This window comes from Periophthalmus magnuspinnatus, chromosome 18 (genome assembly GCF_009829125.3).
Source record: "Periophthalmus magnuspinnatus isolate fPerMag1 chromosome 18, fPerMag1.2.pri, whole genome shotgun sequence".
Lineage (NCBI taxonomy): Eukaryota > Metazoa > Chordata > Actinopteri > Gobiiformes > Gobiidae > Periophthalmus > Periophthalmus magnuspinnatus.
This window is the reverse complement of record NC_047143.1, coordinates 7738173-7759403: the sequence shown is the minus strand read 5'-3', so window position 1 is coordinate 7759403 and position 21231 is coordinate 7738173.

Here is a 21231-nt window from a genome sequence, read left to right as displayed (position 1 = left end):
TTTTAGGACACTCATGTTTATTTTTTTACTTTTTTTGTGTGTGTGTTATGAGTCTCTTAGTTTTGTCACTCGTTTTTAATAGGCCTGCGAGACCAGTTTTCTGAAACACAAAACTTATTTGTTAGACTTGTTATTTTTGGTTTCTTAGATTAAGTTCTTTTGTTTTATACATTTACTGTACATAAATATTTTGTCACTTTGTTGATTTGCCTTTTACAATTCTGTACATTAAATGACTACTTTATTTCACCATTTTTCCATCTGTTTTTGTTACTTCCTTGACCCTAAGCATGCTGAGTTGTAATAATTATATTTTAGTTTCTGTTGGTTTATATAAATAATTTAGTCACTTAAATAGGCAACAAAACATTTTCCTTTCTATTGGCTCAACACAATAGAGTGAGGACACATAATAATAATAATAATAAGCTAAAACCTTCAAATCAGGCTAGAAATCTAGGGGTAATAATGGACTCAGACTTGAACTTTAACAGCCACATCAGATCAATACCATCTGCAGCTTTTTAACACCTAAAAACCATTGCAAAAATCAAAGGTATACTGTCAAATCCAGACTTAGAGAGACTTATCCATGCATTTGTCTCCAGTAGGTTAGACTACTGTAACGTCCTGCTCACTGGCCTCTCCAAACGAGCGTTAAGACAGCTGCAGTACATCCAGAACGCTGCTGCTCGGGTCCTGACTAGAACCAGGAAGTATGAGCACATAAGTCCTGTGCTCAGGTCTCTGCACTGGCTTCCTGTATAGCTCAAAGAATAGACTTTATAGCAGCTCTGCTTGTGTATAAGTCTCTCCATGGCCTAGGTCCAAAGTACATCTCCGACATGTTAGTGCCATATGAACCATCTTGCACTCTGGGGACTTCAGGGACCGGCCTCCTGCTGGTGCCCAGAGTCAGGACTAAACATGGGGAATCAGCGTTTAAGTTTTATGCAGCTAAAACCTGGAACAATCTTCCTGAAGCTGTGAGACAGACCTCTACTTTGTTTAAATCCAGGCTCAAAATGGTTCTGTTTAGCTGTGCATACGACTGAAAGGTTTTTATTCTGCACTCTTCTCTTTTAATGGTAATTTTATGATGATTATTTGTGATTATTTATGTTTTGATTTGTGTGATTTTAATGTCTTTCTTATTCTGTAAAGCACTTTGAATTACCTTGTGTACGAATTGTGCTATACAAATAAACTTGCCTTGCCTTGCCTTGCCTGAGCTGCATATATAACCTGACCGCAAGCTACCAAAAGAGTGGCACTAGTACGAGGAGCGCATCGCAGCTATCCCAGAAGTGCTAGAGGTCAGAGGTCTGGGAAGTGAAACTTGATACTTATATAGCTTGAGCTTCAGTGCCACCGATGGGCCTGACCAAATTAAATATCCAAACTGTATAATGCCACGCATGCAGGTCGAGTGAACGAGCACCGTCCTCTGAGAAATCTATAATCCAAACTGTCCCACATGCACATGAAAGCGGCATAATCCTGGAGACGCATTAGGTGCTTTGAGTGGCAGTTTTAAGCTAATGCAAATGTGGTAATTGTTCATAGGACTTTGCCTGGTAGAAGTCGCGTAATGGTGAATGATTACCCTGTTCCTATGATTGCTATTTTGGCGTGAGATGCTTCTCCAGTGGGTGTTCTCATTATCATTGTTTATATGTTTTTATCAGTTGTCCCAGAGTTTTTGGAAATAAAGATGCATTGTATTTTGTTGTATAATAAAACTCTCTGGATATGCACTGATAACAATTACCCAAATGAACATAGTTTGGTTTTGTGGTTGCATTTAGTCATGGCCCAAAAGTTAGCATTGAATAGCTAACACAATGACACAATACACAAAACTCTCTGTCCCGAGGGGTGGGCGATACATGTCATTGAAAATCCATTCTGTATTCTCCCAAATTTTGACATTGTTAATATGAGAATTCATGAGGTCCCATCAGACATATTTGTTTTCTCAGAGTCCTCGTTATCCAAGAGAATCCCAGACGCAGATGTTTCCTTGAATGGCTGTTTAGAATACAAGAGTTAACATTAAAGATCATCTGTCTGTGCAAGAACAGCCACCTCCTTTTACTCTAGACCAGGGGTGTCAGATTCATTTTGACAGAGGGCCACATCAGCAAAATGGTTGCTCTTAAAGGGCCAGATGTAAATGTAAGACAGTATAAATGGAACTAAATAATGTAATGTAAATGTAAAACTATTTTTTAATCTCGTTGATTAACCGTTTCTGTATTTATTATTTATTCAAGTCACGAATATTGCATATGAATTTGCATAGATATGAAAAAACATCGGTGTAAATGTGTATCACCTGATAAACTGATATTTTAAGACAGTCATACCTTTTAATTTACCTTGTCGTGGGCCACATAAAGTGATATGGCGGGCCACATTTTGTCCGCGGGCCTCAAGTTTGACACATGTGCTGTAGACAAATGCAGCTCTGGATAAATATGGGGGACTTGCTGTCATCAGTTGTAATTTCACAATGAACGTTTTTTGGAGATCTAAATCCAGACTGGTTTTCATATGATTCTTCCAGGCTAAAAGACCTAGAATTAAATTTAACACAATAAATAATCAGATCTGCAACGTGGTTAAACAGTAACACTCCCTCACAATCTACTTTTCTAGATCTCATTCTGAGCAACATCCATCCATCTATTTTCTTCCGCTTATCCGGGGCTGGCTTTAAATAATTTCTTAAATACTTTCAATTCTACAGTATTACTAACAAACATGCTCCCTATAAAAATCCATCCTGTCCCTGTTTTTTTAGCTGATCTTGCCACTTCCCGCCGACTTAGAGATTCAACCTGGTCTGTTGCAAGACGCTCAGGTAACTCACGCGATTGGATGAAATTCCGAAAGCTGAGGGATAGATGTGTTAGACCAGACAGCCTAAATCAAACTTTTATGTTTCTTCAGCTTGAGTGGCAATACTTTTTCTGGAACACAGTTAGCTCTTTGAAACCTAGGTCAATTTGGTCTTTCCCTTACAAGTTTCATATGACAATAAATTAATATCTGATAGACAACAAATCTGCGATGTGTTTAATAACCCCTTTGTATCTTCATCAAGGTTATTTGATACTGTCTCAGATTCTACACTTATTTAAGATATTATTATTTCACAAACACCTCCCAGCCACAGATCCTTCATATTTAAAATGTCAGTGATAGAGAAGTTGTTAATCATCTTCTACATCTAAACAACAAAAAATCAAGAGGAGAAGATGATCTTGATCTGTTTTTTCCACTGCTTAGTGCCCATCTCTGCTTCCATAGCCCATAATTTCAATTTTACCCTTGGTACTGGCATAATTCCATTACTGAAGACAGGTGACCAAAAAGATATTAACAACTATAGGCCCATTTCCAAATTGAGCTGTCTGGCTAAAATTCTGGAAGCACTAGTGAATGAACAATTATAATAATTCTCACTGGCCATAACATTCTTCTGCTTTCAGTCTGGATTTGGACCAGGTCACAGTACTGTCACATTTCTGGTTATAAATAACATTTCAAATAGCTTTGATTGTCAACAGCACTGCTGCATTTATGGTTGATTTATCAAAGGTTAGATGTAAATTGTCCATTGGTCTTGGTGATCAGCTGGTTTTCAAGTTATCTGTCAGGAAGAAAACAGTCAGTTGTTGCAAACAGTGTGAAGTCTGAATTGCTTGAAATCACTAAGAGTGTTCCACAGGGGTCCATTTCAGGAGCTCTTCTTTTCAATATATAAACAATATGTTTGAACCACCCTCACCTTGCAAAGTTCACTATTATGCAGATGACACAATGACTGGAGGGATGAGATTTCATTGCCACAAGATTGTGCACATGGGAAAAATAATCTTGAGAGATTTTATCATGTCTTTACAATAGACACATGCATAAAAGAGTTATACCTCGCTCAATCTTTGAGCAGCTGTAGCTAGAAGACTCCTCCACATAGAAACTTGTAGCTCACATAGTCGGACAGAGACTACTTTAAACTCTGCTTCAGTTTTTATTTTGTTGTGGTAGGACCAATATTGACACCAATAACCACTGCTAAATTTAGTAAAAAAAAAAAACAAACAAAGACAGCTAAATAATATAATCAAACACACACTTAAACATCATTTGGAAAAGATGAACTTGGAGATATTATTCATCCATAATTTAGTTTAAAGTAAGAAGGACAAAGAAGCGCTCCTCCTCTGTCTGTGTCTCTATCAGCAGCATGCATGTGCACAGGCAGGTGGGGGATTTGTAATTTAAATAATACAAATGATGTATAATGGATATATTGTATATTGAGTATAATGTTATAGTCAGTAGTGATGGATGTGGGGATTTACTCTGCAGAAATTGTGTTTAAAGCATAACGGCTGTTTTATGCATATAGGCTATCATGAAAAGCATGATGAAAATGATTTTTTAATCGTGACTTTGATCATTTCTATAACTCTGTCAACACATAAAACCCATTCTCAACACAATGCATAAAAAACTGAACCAATCATCAAATCAAATCATGTGACCAAAACTGTGAATTGATCCAGTTATTAAAATTATTTCAAAATCTCATCTCATTCTCATGGACCTTTATCTCTTTTTTCGTTTTGTCCCGTGAAAATTTTGTCTTGTCGTACTCTTATTGCACAATGTTGGCACTACTCCCGAAAAAGCCATAAAAAATCTTCAAGCAGTGTTTACCATATTTGAGCAGTGCCTTTTTACTCATAAACTTGTTTTAAACCCCAACTAAACCAAGTGGATGATGTTCTCAAGGTCGGACAGTCTTGCCATCTATGCTGTTATTCATACCCCATTAGTCAGCTCCTACAAGTATTTGGATGTTTGGATAGACACCAGACTCTTTTAATGTTCATGTGGGACACCTTACCAAGCACCTTAGGGCCAAAATTGGCTTTTTGAATAGAAATAAGTCTCTTTTTTCTCCCCTTTCATAGTAGGAAGTATCTTGTGCAATTATTAATTACGTCCGTATTTGATTATTGTGACATCGTTTATATTCATGCTTCTTCATGCCCTGTGATTTATAATGTAATAGATATCTCATGATTGCACCCTGTATCAGAAGGTCGGCTTTATTTGTAATTTATAATAAAATGTATGATATGAATTTTACATGTTTTGTTCAGTTCTTGCTCATTACATGTTTGTATTTTGTCTTGTATTTCTTTCCGTTAAAAGGGCATTCCTGCAAATGACAGCTTGCTCTCAAGGGCTTTCACTGTATAAATAAAGAAACAACAACAACAACAACCACATAAATCCTCCTGGGCACGGCACATATCCTTAGGACGACTCTGGCTATGAAATAAACTCTCACAACACCTCAAGGTCCATGGAACAGACTCGGATGCTGAGCGATAAGTAGACTTGAATTCTAGTCCTTAAAATAATAATGAAAAAAATGAATTCCTCCATATTTTTGCAATATCTCAATAACAATATTTAGACAATATTTTAACAATGCAACATGAATGTGCCAAAATGTGCCTGTTAATGTCTTGGTTGAGGCTCAAATCTAGTACAAAGTGTGAATGGACCATAAAATTACTTTAAAATCCCTTTATACTTGTGTTTGGGAGATTAGATATTTCAGTTTTTCATTTCTTATTTGTTTTTATTGCAGACGATACCCTTGATCTTCTAAATTTGCATAACTCCAAAATAACAATTACTTTATTATTATCTTTTTTTTTTTTAAATATATTGCCCATCGCTATCTGGCCAGCACAGTGTTTGGTGGTCAGGTGGTCTCTCTTGGTGATGCAGCAGCTCTTCTCCTCTGGCTCTGTTCTGGCCCAGATGCCCTCCCTCCTTTCAACACTTGCAGCCGCACTATTACACCACCATTTAACAACATCTGCTCGGAGCACGATGTTATGTTCCAAACAAAGCATTCTCCGTCGCTGACATTTTCACAGGAAGCCCAATGTACAGACAGTGTAAAAGTACCGCTGTTTTATCCAGTAGTACAGACAGTACAGCTAATGCAAAGCCAGTTCGGTTGACATTTTAAAGCAGTCTTTTATTCAAGCTAAAAGGACGAGAAATAAACAGCTCTGGCGTGTATGTGATGTAACAGTGACTGCTCTTTAAGTGGCATTTCTGGATTGTGAACAATAAAAATATATTATCAGTTTGTGTCTATGTGCATCATAACTCTTAATTTCTTAACAGCAGCTGATATTATATGTGGTAGCCACCGCGTTCCAAGTAGGAAGTGACTACGGGTACACTTCTCGCTCCATCGACTCTGGCTCCAATTCACTTTACATTAGAAAACTGTCGCTCCTCTCTTAGACTTTTTCTCTTTTTGGTCTTAAAATGTTCTAATTAACATGATCCAGGTATTTTTATTTCGCTATTGTATCCGTAAATCAAGATATGAACATTAATAAGCGACAAATCAGCTGCCAGCCTTAACAACAGGTTTGATTTACAGCGTTGCTAAGCACCTGCCCACTGCCAAACCAACAGTACGGGTAGGAAGAGGCGTTACCTTCAACAACCTCGCTCCTGATTGGCTCTTTCATTGCTGTGATACTCGTAGTCAGAATTCCAAATATAGAACTTCGCTCCAAATTCGCCCCAATAACTGCTAGCCTCGGTGAGCTTCATTTAACTAGAGAAGAGCGCTATGGATGACGTCACACTCACTTAGTCCACTTCTTTGTACAGTCTATAGTAGATCTACAATACAATATTACGTGTAAACCATCCTGCAGTACAAGAAAAAACGTCAATCATCACGTTTACATGCACACAAGAGAGTGTGCTAAGCAGCCAAATTTCCAAATCGTCTTTACCCCAAAACCTGCCAGACCACCGTTGTCCAGTCTACATGCAGGTCAAAGAACCAAATGGAAACGGGAGGCAATGAGGCATTCAGGTGCTTGTAGGCCGTTAGCATACGCACTAAAACGTTACCGCTATAATTACTAAAAACGACTATCATACATATAACCACACTTTTAGTAGGAATAGATAAGCGACATCTCATTTACGTTAAGTATTTGATTTTCAGACATAGTAGGAACTGTTACTTACATGCTATTTGTTCTCTGCAGCAGATAAATACGGTATATATGGTAGTTTCAACCTAGCGAACCTAAACAAAAGAACTTGCGCTCGTGGGGGTGCTTGACGGGGAGGCAGTAGTTTGTTGTCACCACTGATATAAATTGAGTGAGTAAACATCCAATCACATATCTATTAAGTTCCTGCCAGTTTTGTACCCCATGCAGTTGAACGCCTCTCCTAGTCTGCGCCTAATGTAAATCAGATTGCGGTGTTACATGCAGAGAACGTCCCAGTACGTATTTGGTCCTCCAGATGTGTCATTGGGATCTTTGAGATTCGAGTCACAACACCTCCGTCGTATTTCCTGGGTTTACATGCTTTTGGATAAATCGGTTTAAATTGGATTAGGCCAGTTATCCAGTTTTCCTGGTGCACATGTAAACCTTGTGAGCGATGTGATGAAGGAGAGCAATTTGCGGGGGAAATATCCAGACACTGTAGGCGATAGTAGAGAGGAGAGGTTGAGAAGGCTGATGGTTGTGCTGCTGTAAGAGGATACTTGAGGTTTTATTCATGGCTTGTTGCACTAGTTTCATTTTAATCTATTGCAAAGAAAATGATATTATTCTAAAGACAATCAAGTCAAAGTATAGCATATATTGTTCTCACTTACGCAGCAATACTATTACTATTCCCTGTATACTGTTGTAAGAGCTATCCACCATTGTGTCCTTGCTACTTGTTCCAGCCATCATCCACTTCATCACCTCTCCACCGTATATAAGTGCTGTTTCACCACACGTATTACCATTTTGTAAGTAAGTCAACTTTATATATATAGCATTTTTCACGGATAAAAATCGCAAAGTCCTTTACAGAAATCAAGAACACCAAATACACAACGTTACGTCAAATTAGGTCATAGGACTCAGAACTAAACGGGAGTGTCTGCAGCTGCTTTTCAAAAGAATCTACAGAGTCGCGGGAAGAAACGGGTAGAGCATTTCATTATTTTGGGCCCACAGCCTGAAAGGACATGTCCATCTGAGTTTTAAACCTGTTTTTTGGGTGAAAGGTTTTAAGAAAAGTCCTTAGACCCCTCTAACCTTCTTCAGGGACCGAAGCGATGTACTAATTAAAGTGAACCAAGAGTGAGAAAATGTGCGGGAGTCTTCTTAAAACCTTTCAGTCAAGTGCCTCTCCTCCAACGCACCTGTCGCCCAGTCAGGTGAGCAGAACCTACACAGAACCTGTTTTTTGGGACCAGAAGCAGGTTGTGATTAGATGAACAGAGGCTGCGTCCAGAGGAGTAAGGAGTTAAAAGGTCCAGCATGTACAGGGTGGCCTGCCCGTGCTCTAAAAGTAACAACTATCATTTCAAAATCAATCCTGGAGTTTCCTTGATGCCAGCAGAGGGATGATAGCACCGGAGTGATGTAAGATGTTCTGGGGAGTCCTATTAAAAGCTTAGCAGCAGAGTTTTGCACAATTTGGAGTCTGTTAAGAGCAGTCTTATTACAACAGGTAAAACAGAGTTACACTAATCAAGCTGCGATAAAATAAAAGCATGAATAATCTGTTCCAGGTCAGCCTGTGAAACCATTTTGCATACTTTAAATATATTCTTTAGATGATAAAAGCAATTTTTGGAAGAGAGTAGAGCAGGAAAAACACTAGGCGATTGGAAGGTGGTTCTTTCCTCAGTACAACAAATCAGCCTTTACTTGGTATGCATGCCGAGGCCCCTGCTATCGCATTATAAATTGCCATGTGGCAGCAGGCCAGCAGTGCATTGCATTAGTCAGATGCCCTCATTGTAATAAAATGCAGTCGATGGAAAGGCACAGGGGAGGGGGGTGGGTGGATGTACCATGTGAGGTGCATTCTGTAGATTAAGATCTTAAAAAGCAAGTTGGTGTACAATATATCTGCTGCAGAAGCTGAGGCCAGGCAGGCAGATCGTATCGACATGCAGGATTACACCGGCCTAAATGAGATGACATTCACTTTGACAAATAATTTCCCCTGGCCCAGCACACATGAAGAAAGGGGAATTATTATAACAGCAGATCTGCAAACTAAAGATAATTCAACATTTTCAACAGTCTTTTGTGCCCAAGTGGACTTTCATTCTCAATGTGGGGAGAATAATGCAATCTCTTCAATGTAACTGAGAGATTTGGGCTGAGTTGTTTAATTTCTGTTATACTTCAACTACAGAAGCTTTTAATCAAATAATGTGGCAGAGGGATTACAGTGATTTGAAGAAATGTAATACAAACAGAGATATTCATTGTTAGAGATGTTGGCAGAGAATTGGTGTTTTGAAATGAAATTAACATCAAGTATTTGAGATCATTAGTTAGCATGATGGCAGTGCGCAACATTGAGATTCATAAGGTCCAGACCTCAGCATTTTTTTACAGATCGAGGCTGTAGCTCACAGAGTGTGGCTGTGCTGGAGAGCAGGGGCAGAGCACAGGGGGGCAGCAGAGGCCTTGGGCTCCATTAGTTTTTTATTAAAGCAGAGGAATAACAGAAAACAAGTTATAAAAGCCAACGATGTCATAAGTGTAGCTGTTAAATAATGACCTATTATGAATATTGGAAATAATTAATGATAATGCAGGCGTCGTCCTTATAATTTTACTACATATATGGGCTGGTTTGTATTAAATAATAGCCCCAGATTACATGAAAGTACACACAGTACTCTCAAAGTCTCTTGGGACCCCTCCTATCTTCAACAGTAGGTCTACCAACAAGTCAAGACACATACAATACAATATTCAGGGAGTCTGTCAATGAATGGAAAAGTCTTTATTTAAAATTGTGCAATATTATTGTCATTATTTAAATGTATTATATGCTATTTTTGATCAACTTATTTGAACCTCTGCATTTTTGGGGAAAGGGAAATTTACTTCCAGTACCTCATGGTGGGCGATCACTGTTGAGCTCCATAAGGCAACAGCTTAATTAAGATTTTACCTTCTGTTCTTGACATGTTGTTTCACTATGATCAGCTTCTATTAAAAAAATATTTATTTTACCACACATGTCGTGATGTACCAACATGTGCAAGCTAAGCAATGCAAACCTCCTGAAAAATTGCACTCTCATTCTGATTGCTGTCACTTTAAGTTTCATATATCTACCAAACGCTAATAATATCTCGATTTAATGAATGGTAAAGTTCAGCTTCCTCCTCAGCCTGCTCTAGGACTGCTGACCTTGCTCCCTGCCACCATAGATTTGAAACATTAACGTCAGATTGCTTCCCGTTAGCCTCTTCCAAATGTAATTTCATCTGCAAAATCCTCCTCCATCACTGAATTGCTCGTTTTTTTGGATGCAAGCAAATGAATTGTCAGCCTGTATTTAAAATGTGTAGATCAAAATAATTAGAGCTAAGTGAAATGCAGTGTTTTGGTTTAGCGTGAAATGCTACTTGAAACTGAGCTTCTCAAGTACCATAAATATATTCTTATGCATAAAACATCGTCTAGTGGAACATATTAGCAAGAAAGCTGCAATCTAACACCATCTTTTACACATATAGCCCAGATTGAATGATTTGGAGGAGACTGTGACAGTGAAGGGAAAGTTTTAGTGACTCAAAAACACATTTTGCTAACACAGTCTTGTTTACCCAATGTGCAGAATTGCCGGCGCACTGCTGTCTCTCACTTATGGATTTATGCTCCATCACTGTGGCATTTCTTTTAATGGTAATTATAATTCACACCAACCCTGAATTCCTGAATTAATTGAGTGTTGCAAATGTGTGTATGCATGTATATATAAATACGTATAGATGATTAGCATATAGTATATTATTGTGCTCTGCTATAGCGATCAACAAACATTTCTGCATAATTAAATAAGAGTAAATACTGGCAACGTGTAACTAATATAACAACCTGAAAAATTCCAAAAGTGTGTTATTTACAAAAACATAAAGGAAGGCGTAAGCCAGTGACTTGTCTTATGCTTGTCTTATATAAAATATTATGCTTTTTGGGCTACAACATAAGTAGATTGTTATTTACTACATTTTTTTTCCTTCCCCAATATTGATCTAAAACAATTTAATAATCGAAATGGGTCCATTAATTTCCTGTTAAAAGCTGCACAACATTTATGCTACGTTCCAGTCGCCCTCAAAGATGGAATCTTGGAATGACATTTCTGTGTTAAACATCAGATGCCAGCTGTCAAGTCAGAAAAACAAACCCAGTATATTACAACTCAGTCAAGTTATAAATACTAGGAAAATGCTCAAATCAGCCAAAATGCTGAAAGTGAATTTATGCTTTTGTATAGATTATCTCCCTGTACATGTTAGAGACATTAGCATAACAGTCATTGAGCCTCCGCATTTACAGCTGTAGAGGCTCATTGGCTGTGCAGGAGCAGGTTCACAGACAGCGGGTGAACAGCAGAAAGCAACTAAAGGGAAAAATAACACAAGTACGGTCAATATTTTAGCTGTTGGGTTTTTTTTATTTTCACCAAACGCAGGCCACAGCCATGATGGATTTTTAAACTCAGGTCAGTCGGGCACAAGTCAAAACTCAGAAAATTCAACCATTGAGGACAACTGGAACACACCGATATGCCCACCTCTGTATTATGGCCTTTCACTGTAACAAGCAACAGATTTTTTTTTTTCCACACGGCTATGTGACATTGTTGAATCTGACATGTATGACCGAAGTCTGATTTGAATTTTTATTTTTTTCTGAATAATCACAGAGCAAAGCTAATGTGGCTATTTGTTTTTAGCTCTCTTTTGAGGGCGAGGCTTGGAGTGCGGATTTCCCCTCAGGTGTTGTGGACAGGGGTCATGCCAGAAAGCTCGCTGTGTGTCTTCTGCTGTTTTAATTCTTATGCATAAACTGTTATGTAATACAGCCTGTTACGTCCTGTTGGTGTCAGGTCTCCCGTCTTTGCAACCACTGAGGTGGCAGTGGCATCAAGCATTCATCTCTGGTGAGCACAGTAGGACACTGCCCATGTTTGAACTACTCCTAGCTGTGTATAATATGCAAACCTGAGCTGTCTGGGACTTTTAGGTTGGCTGGACATTAAATGGACATTTTTTGTGTTGGCGATGATTCATGTGAAACCAGATTAATGTGGATCTAAGTGGAAAATGTGGAAAGCTAAAATGAACCTAATGTGAATATTAGTGGTAATAAATTAAAAGAATATTATACATTTAATTTATGTTTTTGTTCTATTTACTTAATAGAACCTGTGTGACCTTGCGGGCCAAAAATAAGTTATCCTTTTTCCTGAGCTTATACTTAAGTTTAAGAGGGCAAAACCAATTAGTCAGTAAGCACATAAATGGTGATTATTGAGATCCCACCATACCCTCATTCTCCATTTACAATGTTTCATCTTTTCTCTCACGTCTGCAGGCAAGCCCAATTATCACCATATCAGCTCATGGTATTATTGCACTGCTTGACAAACTTATTAGCTCGCCTTCTAAGTTTAACCTAAAGTTGCAAAACCAAAGTACATAGCCACTGAAAAATATTAGCTGTAGCAGAGTGTTCTGTAACTGCCAAGTATGCATTAAAATGTTCCAACTTACTTTCATGTTATCACCCAATGTACCCAGGCCTTCATGAGCAAAGATCTACTTTTGAGATACAGAAAAAAAAAAAAGAAGTTGATAAAGCCTAGCAGTGCTCCCAGCCAAAGTGAGTGGAACCAACTTAATTCAGCTGAGTTAGGATTTATAGCAGTGGCCTTAATTGTTTTATTCATTTTATAACTGCACTGCATCAGCACCTCTTGGTCCTTAAGTATTTTACTGATAATGCGTCTCAACATTTGATGCATAATGTGTATAGCAGACAATGGGTGCACCGGAAAAAATACACCCCAGGCATTCCATTAAATTACTACGGAAGCTGGAAACACCAGATCGAACCCGAGCTACTGCTATCAGCATGGAGATCTCTGGTGATGACTGGAGCTCCTCATTTGAATTGCTTATTGATTGTAGTTCTCATATAGGGAGCAGTCTTTCTTCTTTTATAGAATCCGAGCAGATTTTCGTTCATATTTCCCCAATGTATATTTCTGCATTGATGTGTTTGATGTACTGTGTTTTATGTGGACGTTATAGCAGCATAGTGGATTGCACAGTATCTGTATGTGATCATGTGTTTTATTGATTTCATTCAGGGTGGAAAAAAAACATATATGATTTTTCTTTTTTTTTTTCTTCTTTTATCATTTATATCTTATTCTCAGGCTTCTTCCCAGTATTCAAATGTGCTGAGATATTCAAGGTCCCCTCACAGTTGAGAATAAAAATGGTAAAACTTCCTTTATTGGATGCAGTGTCATGGCAAATGTCAGGTTCACCTAAGCCCTATACTTTCTGAAATATTTTTGTCAGCCAGCTTGGCCAATTTTTGAGATAAAATTAATGAAGAGAGTGTCATTGCCTTGTTTCTGTTCAATAAATGGAACACTTGTTGCTCATAGCATTTTTTGGCTGTAATGAGTTTTCTGTCCCTGTATTATACTCTAGGCCCAGCTTCATCTGTTGGTATCATTGCCATTATCGTTTGTTAACCCAGAAATCTTGAAAAAATACTTGGACAATAATGGGAAGCTAACAGAGGGAAATGGGATGTGAGAGGATGCTGATGTGTTTTTGCTGGCATTTATCCATCCGATAAAAGAAAATCTTCGTAACAGCTTTACTTAGGGATTTTATGGTAGTTCTGCTGCGATCCTGTCTGCCATTTGACTGTACCTCCCCAGAGGATTGTTTTTCTCCTACTGTGGTGCTGACGCTCATGACTTCCATCAAGCTAGCTCCCAGGGGTTGCCTACATGGGCCAAACCCCCAAGATCCTCATAAGCAGTAGCCCTCAGTCTGGTTCTGGCTGGTTCGCACTCCGCAGCAGTTCGTCAGCGATGTTGCTGCATTTTGTGGCTTTTCTGCTGACCTCTCTGTCACTGTCATACCATGCTACCATCCACCACCACCATGGCTCTCCAGTACTCTTCCACGCAGCTTCTCAGCCTCAACTTCCTCACACCGCCGTGGCTACCACAAAAATTCTCCGCCCATTTCACTGCTGACAACAATATTCCATCACTCCAACCGCACCTTGCACCATCCTGGATACCGGCACAACAAAATATGCAAACGTTATCTGTGCACTGGCCACATGACTTCCTTCTAGTCTCAACTTCTGTCACAAGAACGTCACAACAAAAGCATCTCACGACAGCCCTTCTCAATACACGGACAATCAATAACACATTCCTAATGGGCAAAGAACTGGATCTACTCTGTCTCATTGAAATCTGGCACAAAATCATAGGATTACACCACACTCCTTACCTTGACAACCCCCACCCTCAAAGCGCAAGCCTCAGTGTTTTCTACCATAATAAACTTAACCTCTGCCCCATCTCCATCCCCACTACCTCTTAATTTGAACGCCTGGTTTTCAGACTCCCTTGTTCACAGTCATTTCTTGTTTCCATCATCTACCACCCGCTCTCTTCCATCTCTATTAATATTCACATTTGAAATTTATAGCTGTACTGGACATTTTAAACTGCCTCAATTTCCAACATGCCAAGTCACCCGCACACACCCATGAACACATTCTCCATTGGCCTCTCTAGCACTGCACTCTGCTGGTTCATGGTTCATCTTCTTCCTCTCTGACCGCCACTGTTATGTCTCCATAAACAACTCCAAATCCCACACTTCCCATCACCACTGGTGTTCCCCAAGGTTCGGTGCTTGGCCCCCTCCTTTTCATCATCTACATGCTTCCCCTCAGCCACATCATCACCATAGATTTTTTAACTGCTATGCCGATGATACTTAGGTTTCATCTCCATCAAATCTATCACCCCAATCATTCTTTTCTACTATCTGCATCACAAACTGTCTGTCCATCCAAACCTGGATGGACCACAGCTTCCTCAAACACAACAGTAATAAAACACTGGAACACTGGATCCAAATCTCTCCTCCCCTCTGCTTAGAATATCTCCCTCTTCATCAATGGCCACAATGTTACCCCCTCCATATGCAACCTCAGCATTACCATGGACCCTATCCTCTCATTCAGAGCTAACATCAACCAGATCATTAACCTCCTCCATCAGCACTGTCCCACTTACCACCTTTGATCAGCTGACACCAGTCTCCTCACTCCCCTCATCTGGACAAAGCACTGAACCTTGGGGGGCCAAGGCTTTACTGCTGCCGCCCCTGCCCTCTGGAACTCACTCCCACAAAATATCAGAAAGCACTTCAAATCACTACTGTGATAGTCCATATCTGCATGCCAGTAACTGCCTTAATCGATTGAAGTCCTTGCTATCAGCTATGGACTCCAGAATGGGTACAAGATAGTGCTAGCTTCATGTCGATACCCAACTAAACATGTATTCCTTTTTAAGAGCCATAGTGAACCAAGAATGGAGAGTATGGGTTTCAGAATGTACTGTCCACATCCACTTGGTCCTTTTTCTCGCTCAGTGAAACAGTGTTAAGAGTGTTGAGTTGAGAAACAATGTTGTTCTGCATGATTTTTTTGTTTTACTTTTTCAAAACATTCCAACTTTCTTTGTATTTTGGTTGGGAGAGAGAGAAAAATGAACCAAAAACTATGTACATAGGCATTTCCAAGTCCCATTGTACCATTGCGTGACCCTGAGGAGAAACATCACCTGCGTATTATTCTGACTATGAGTCATTGGTTCCTCAGAGCTGGCCAACTTCTAAAACAAATCCCCTGTAGTAGCTTGCTCCTATCTCAGTATCACAGCATCTACTCTCAATAAGATTAGCTTTTAGATTAGCCTGTTTGAGGAAGATTGCCATCTCATATTGCATTTTCTCATCTCCCCTGGGGCTTTTAAATTTTACAGGAGGATATTTTCACTGGAAAGCAAAGCAAAACTCTTCAAATTGTTAAAGAAAAAAAAAAAAAAAAGCAAACAAACAAAACAAAACAGAATGTTTTTGGCCAAAATTGGCTCCAAAATATATCAGACCAAAATACATATAAATATATATATATTTTAGGGAGCCTTACATTAGATATTAGATTTTCATTTTCAAGATGAATCATAATTCCCTTCCATACAATTTTAAGTTAAGGACAGACTGTATATATAAATGAACATAACTAACGCACTAGCCGCTCCGTTCTAAATTGGAAGTGATCACACCATCATGTTTGGCTCCAGTTCACTTTATATTGAAAAATTGTCACACCTCTCTCTGTAATTGCTCCAATGAGCCTTGTCATTTGAGGCTTAAAATGTTTGTATTAACCCACTCTACATGATCCTGGTGTTTTTATTTTGTTATTTTGTCCAAGATTCAAGATCTGAACATTAATAAGAGACAAATCAGGCGCTGTCTTTACCTGAGGTTGCTCCTGCTAACGTTAGCAACAGGTTTGATTGACAAAGCGCCCACTCCATGCCAAACCAGCAGTGCGGGCAGGAAGGGGCATTACCTTCTACAGACTCACTCCGGACTGGCTTTTTGGATGCTATGATACTTGCGAATAAAGGGAAATTCAGCTCCAAATTCACCCCTATAACTGCTAGCCTTCATCTGACTCCTGAACACTATGGATGACGTCACATTCCCTTAGTCCACTTCTTTATAAAGCTTATGGTTATAGGTTAAATTTCATATGTGGATATTAAAACCATTAATGTCATCACATCACCTGAATGCAAGCAAAGAAGTCAAGCAAACTCCACACTGAAAATCTGATGTTACATTGCCCTGGTGTCTAACTCACAATGTTCTTCCTATAAGTCAGAAATTGAAGCAGTCTGGCAGTGTGAACCCCTCTGGTAAAATCCCCAAATAGTTATTTGTTTTCTAAGGCGTTTTTTTATTCTTAATAGAAATATGGAATGCAATAAAACAAATTCTACAAAGACATTCTTCATAAGATTCTCTGCCGTCATTCTGTCTGACTGCTGACTATTGCTCAGTCCCACTTTAATCTCTGCATGGCCTGATACATGACCTGCCATCAGCACATCATCTAAAAATGGCACAAGTCGACAAAGTTTATTGACAGAGGCTGGCCCACGGAGCACGTTGCCATACATCTGAAATATCAGCCCTGGAATGGACTTGTCAGAGCTGTCGCAGACATAGCCCATTGTTAAAACAGATAGGACGCCTCCGAATGGGGAAGCTACATTTTGGGAGGGTTTATGAGTCTGTCTGTCTGCAAGTTGCAAACCCCCATTCTGAATAATTTGAGGGCAGAGTCAAATTCCTATAGGTACAATATAGTCTTTTTCTAAAAATAACTTACCTTTCCACATAAAATCTATTGCTTTTTGATGCTGGATTTTTTAGGTAATGAAGAGAATAGCAGTGTTACTGTGTATTTCCATCTACTCTACACATTTTGGCACCATAGCATAATAGTGTGCAGATGCTGTGTAAGATACTATGCATATTCTGTTGCTTCATGTAAAATAAGCCAAGTAAAAGGGTTTTTTTTATACATTTTTTTTACAATAATAATCTTCACAACAAAATACAATTAGTAAAGTATTAATGCACACCTTGCATGTGATATTACTTGTTTATATATATATAAAACCATTTAATGTTAATAAACTACTAGTGCCAATACTGAGGGCTATTTGTAGACCTTTCAAGATAATTAATAAGTCTTAACCTTTGTTGAATATGTGAAAGTTGTAACAATATTTTCTGGTCATTATTTATCATGTGCACATTTTCGTTGCAGTACTGGGACATTGTTTATTATTTTTTGGGGATATGAAAAGGTTTAAGCCGTAAAAAGGTTGAATTAATAGCTTCTATGACTCATTAGAGATGCAATTTCTCTACTAAAGTGTTTCATTTTGCTGTTTATTTATTGCAGCTCATGATTTTTTTTAACAAGATTGTACATTTAGAATAGTTTTTGTCGTTTAAATCTGCTCTTGGATTATTGTGTCAGTGGCATAAATTAGTTTAAGTATTATCGTTTAGCGTATATATTTATTTTCAACGATATATCAAACTTCAAAATATGTTATCATGACAGGCCTATTTGAACATATAAATGATCACAATGGACAATAATAAATTAAATAAAAAATAAATTATTGCATTGCACATATTTATTCATTCATGCATTTGATAAAGACAAGAATGTTTCATGAACTCAAGTCACACACTACAGCATTTTACCAAAGATAATTCTAAATGTAAGTCCCATGTTGGACTTTTACATAACATACAACATATACAAAACACCATAAAAGACAGTGATAACACAGTGCAATACAAGACTAAAAAACAGGTCAGGATGGTCCCAAGTCTGACCCTTGATTAAAAGGTCTCTGAGTTCTACTTTAAAAAGACCCAGTTTGTTTCTGTCTTCAGTTCTACAGGTGAAGAGTTCCATTCTTTGGTACCTTGTACAGTGAAGACCGATTGTCTGAAAGTTTTTCTTATGACTCTTCAGTATCTATTCTAAGCTCATCTGGTCAGTGACCCAACAGCCTTGAGAAGAACTATGAAGTCACTATCAGTTGTGAGTCAAGCTCTAGCCCTGGATATTTAATTTCGGAGACGTGGCGAGGCGAGGCAAGTTTATTTGTATAGCCCAATTTGTACACAAAGTAATTCCAAGTGCTTTACAGAATAAGAAAGACATTAAAGTCACAATACAACAAGTCAAAACATAAATAATCACAAATAATCATCTTTCAGTCATATGCACAGCTAAACAGAACCATTTTGAGCCTGGAAACATTATCAAAGTAGAGGCCTGTCTCACATCTTCAGGAAGACTGTTCCAGGATTTGCTGCATTAAACATGCTCAATAGTATGTCCATTTATCTGTAAATTCACATGTTCTGTTATGGGCTTGGGCTAGAGGCAAAGCAGACAGACCTGCTCTTTGAAACCACACTGCCGCAGGTGTTTAGACAGTTCACAGTGTTTCCATGCACATAAATCACTGCATCGTTTTAATGTACCCTGAAAAAGAAAGGGCTGAGAATGCACCCTTGTGGCACTCCAGTATTTATTTTCAGAAACGTAGATTTAAAAAAAAAAATATTAATCACAAAACACTTCTCTCTCTTACCAGTATGATTTGAGTTTTTGCTGTAAAATTGAAATTAGTTTGTGGATCAAGATGTCATGGTATAAGGTATCGAGCACCTGTTTCAGAGAATTGACCTGTTCTTCACTGTCTATTGCCAGTTTGACTTGTTAAGAAAACAGTTTGCAGTTTCTACTGAATAGTGTGGACGAAAGCCAACTTCTAATGGGTGTAAAAAGTTTAACTGTAAGGAACAACTGGAATTGTGTCAGTATTTGCTCTGACCTCCAAAGTACAGGGGGAATTTGGAACTACATTTACCTCAACCCAAGTGGAGGTTAATGCTAGTCCTCCCATCTGCTGGCTCTAATCACTCCCTGTTATGTCTGTACCAGGCCGACGCAGCGATATGGCCCCAGCTCTCCACGGCCCATCCTTTTCCATTTACCCCTTCACTCTCCCGGCCGTCCCACCGTCATTTGTGAAATCAGCCATAGCAGCGGGACGAGAGTTTTGCACAAAATGTACTTCCTGGAGAGTGTATTTCATGGGGAGAGCCGAAGAGATGCTAGCTGTGAAGAATACCAGACAGGGGGGATAGGTAATGAATGGAGCGGTTGGGAAGCTAGTTGGAGTTGGCCTCTGAACATTTGTCACCTCAACAGGATTTCTTGCTACCGTGAGATTGGATTTTTGGTTTATTATTGTTGTTTTGCAAAAAAAATGGATAGTCGTCTTGCGCTCGAATGTCAACCTAGCATCACCCATGAGCAAAGAGGTGCGCAGGTTTTTGATGGGAAAAGTAAACCTGGGTCCCACCTTGCACAAAAAGTATCCGATGGGATTTTTGAGCAATCATATGCGATTTCTGGCCTTTGCTTGGTTCATGCATGAGCTCAGAGTGAAAGCTATCTAATCCCTGAGCCTATTCTGCAGGGGAGCAGGCCACAGTCACGCTGCCTTATTGTTTCTCTGGGGACACAAGTGGCCAAGTGGTAGCTCTTGGCACATCAGCCCCACAGCACTTCAATGTATTGTGACGGGCCTTAACCAATACCAGTGAAAACAGTAGGAGACAAATTTAGTAGAAGGGCATCTGGGGTCATGTATGCTAAGACTGTTTGTTCTTCTTTTAGACTGTTGAACAAGTTATTTATTAAGCATGTGTTTCTATTAATTACTCTAAACCACGCAAGAGTTCACAGACTAATTCATTTACTGCTTACGTTATTGACAGCAACACAAATCCTGCATTTCCAGCAAGATTAGGTTCCAGACTGCATAACGAACAAAAGCACTTTTTTTGTTTGCATATGAAATTTAGGTAAAACGCTACTGACGATACAATTCCATATGCACAGGAACAACTGCTTCTCAGTACTTATATAAGGCATATACTCTTTTATGCAATATAATAAGACATGAACTATCTTTTAAAAATAATTGCTCATGAAGAGAAAAATGGCCTCTTAGGTCCTCCTCTCTGATTGGCTAGTTTTCAGAAAATAATTGATCACAAGTGTTGCGTTTGAGTATCCTTCCATCCGCCCTTTGCTCTGTGTGTCTCCATCTCCGTGTGCCCTGCTTCCTGCTCCCACCCCCTCCTCTTCTCCCCTCCGCCACTCTGAGCCGAAGCCCTTGGCATGAAGTACTCTTGAGAAAATGAAGGGGGCAAATATACATGTGTGATGTTCAGAACTGGATAATGGCGCACTTGTTCAATGTAATTGGCCTAGAAAAGCACTGTAATTTGTGAGTGGAGAACCCCAAGCCGACTTGAGGAAAATGTAAATGTGCCGCGCAGGAGCCCCTCGGTTAATCAGTTCTCACAAAGAGAATACTTTAAGTTCATTAGTCTTCCATTTGCATATTCGCCCTCAAAAAGGAAGCGCTAATCCCAAATGAAACGGCATGCTTCTATCATAAAAGTAGGCTTATTTCATATTATCCGCTCTTCCCCAAAGTGAATTATGTTTCCCGATCATAGAATTTAATTGATCTCTCTCTCTGTTAATTGTCAAATTCATTCAGTGTTATAAAACTGACAAG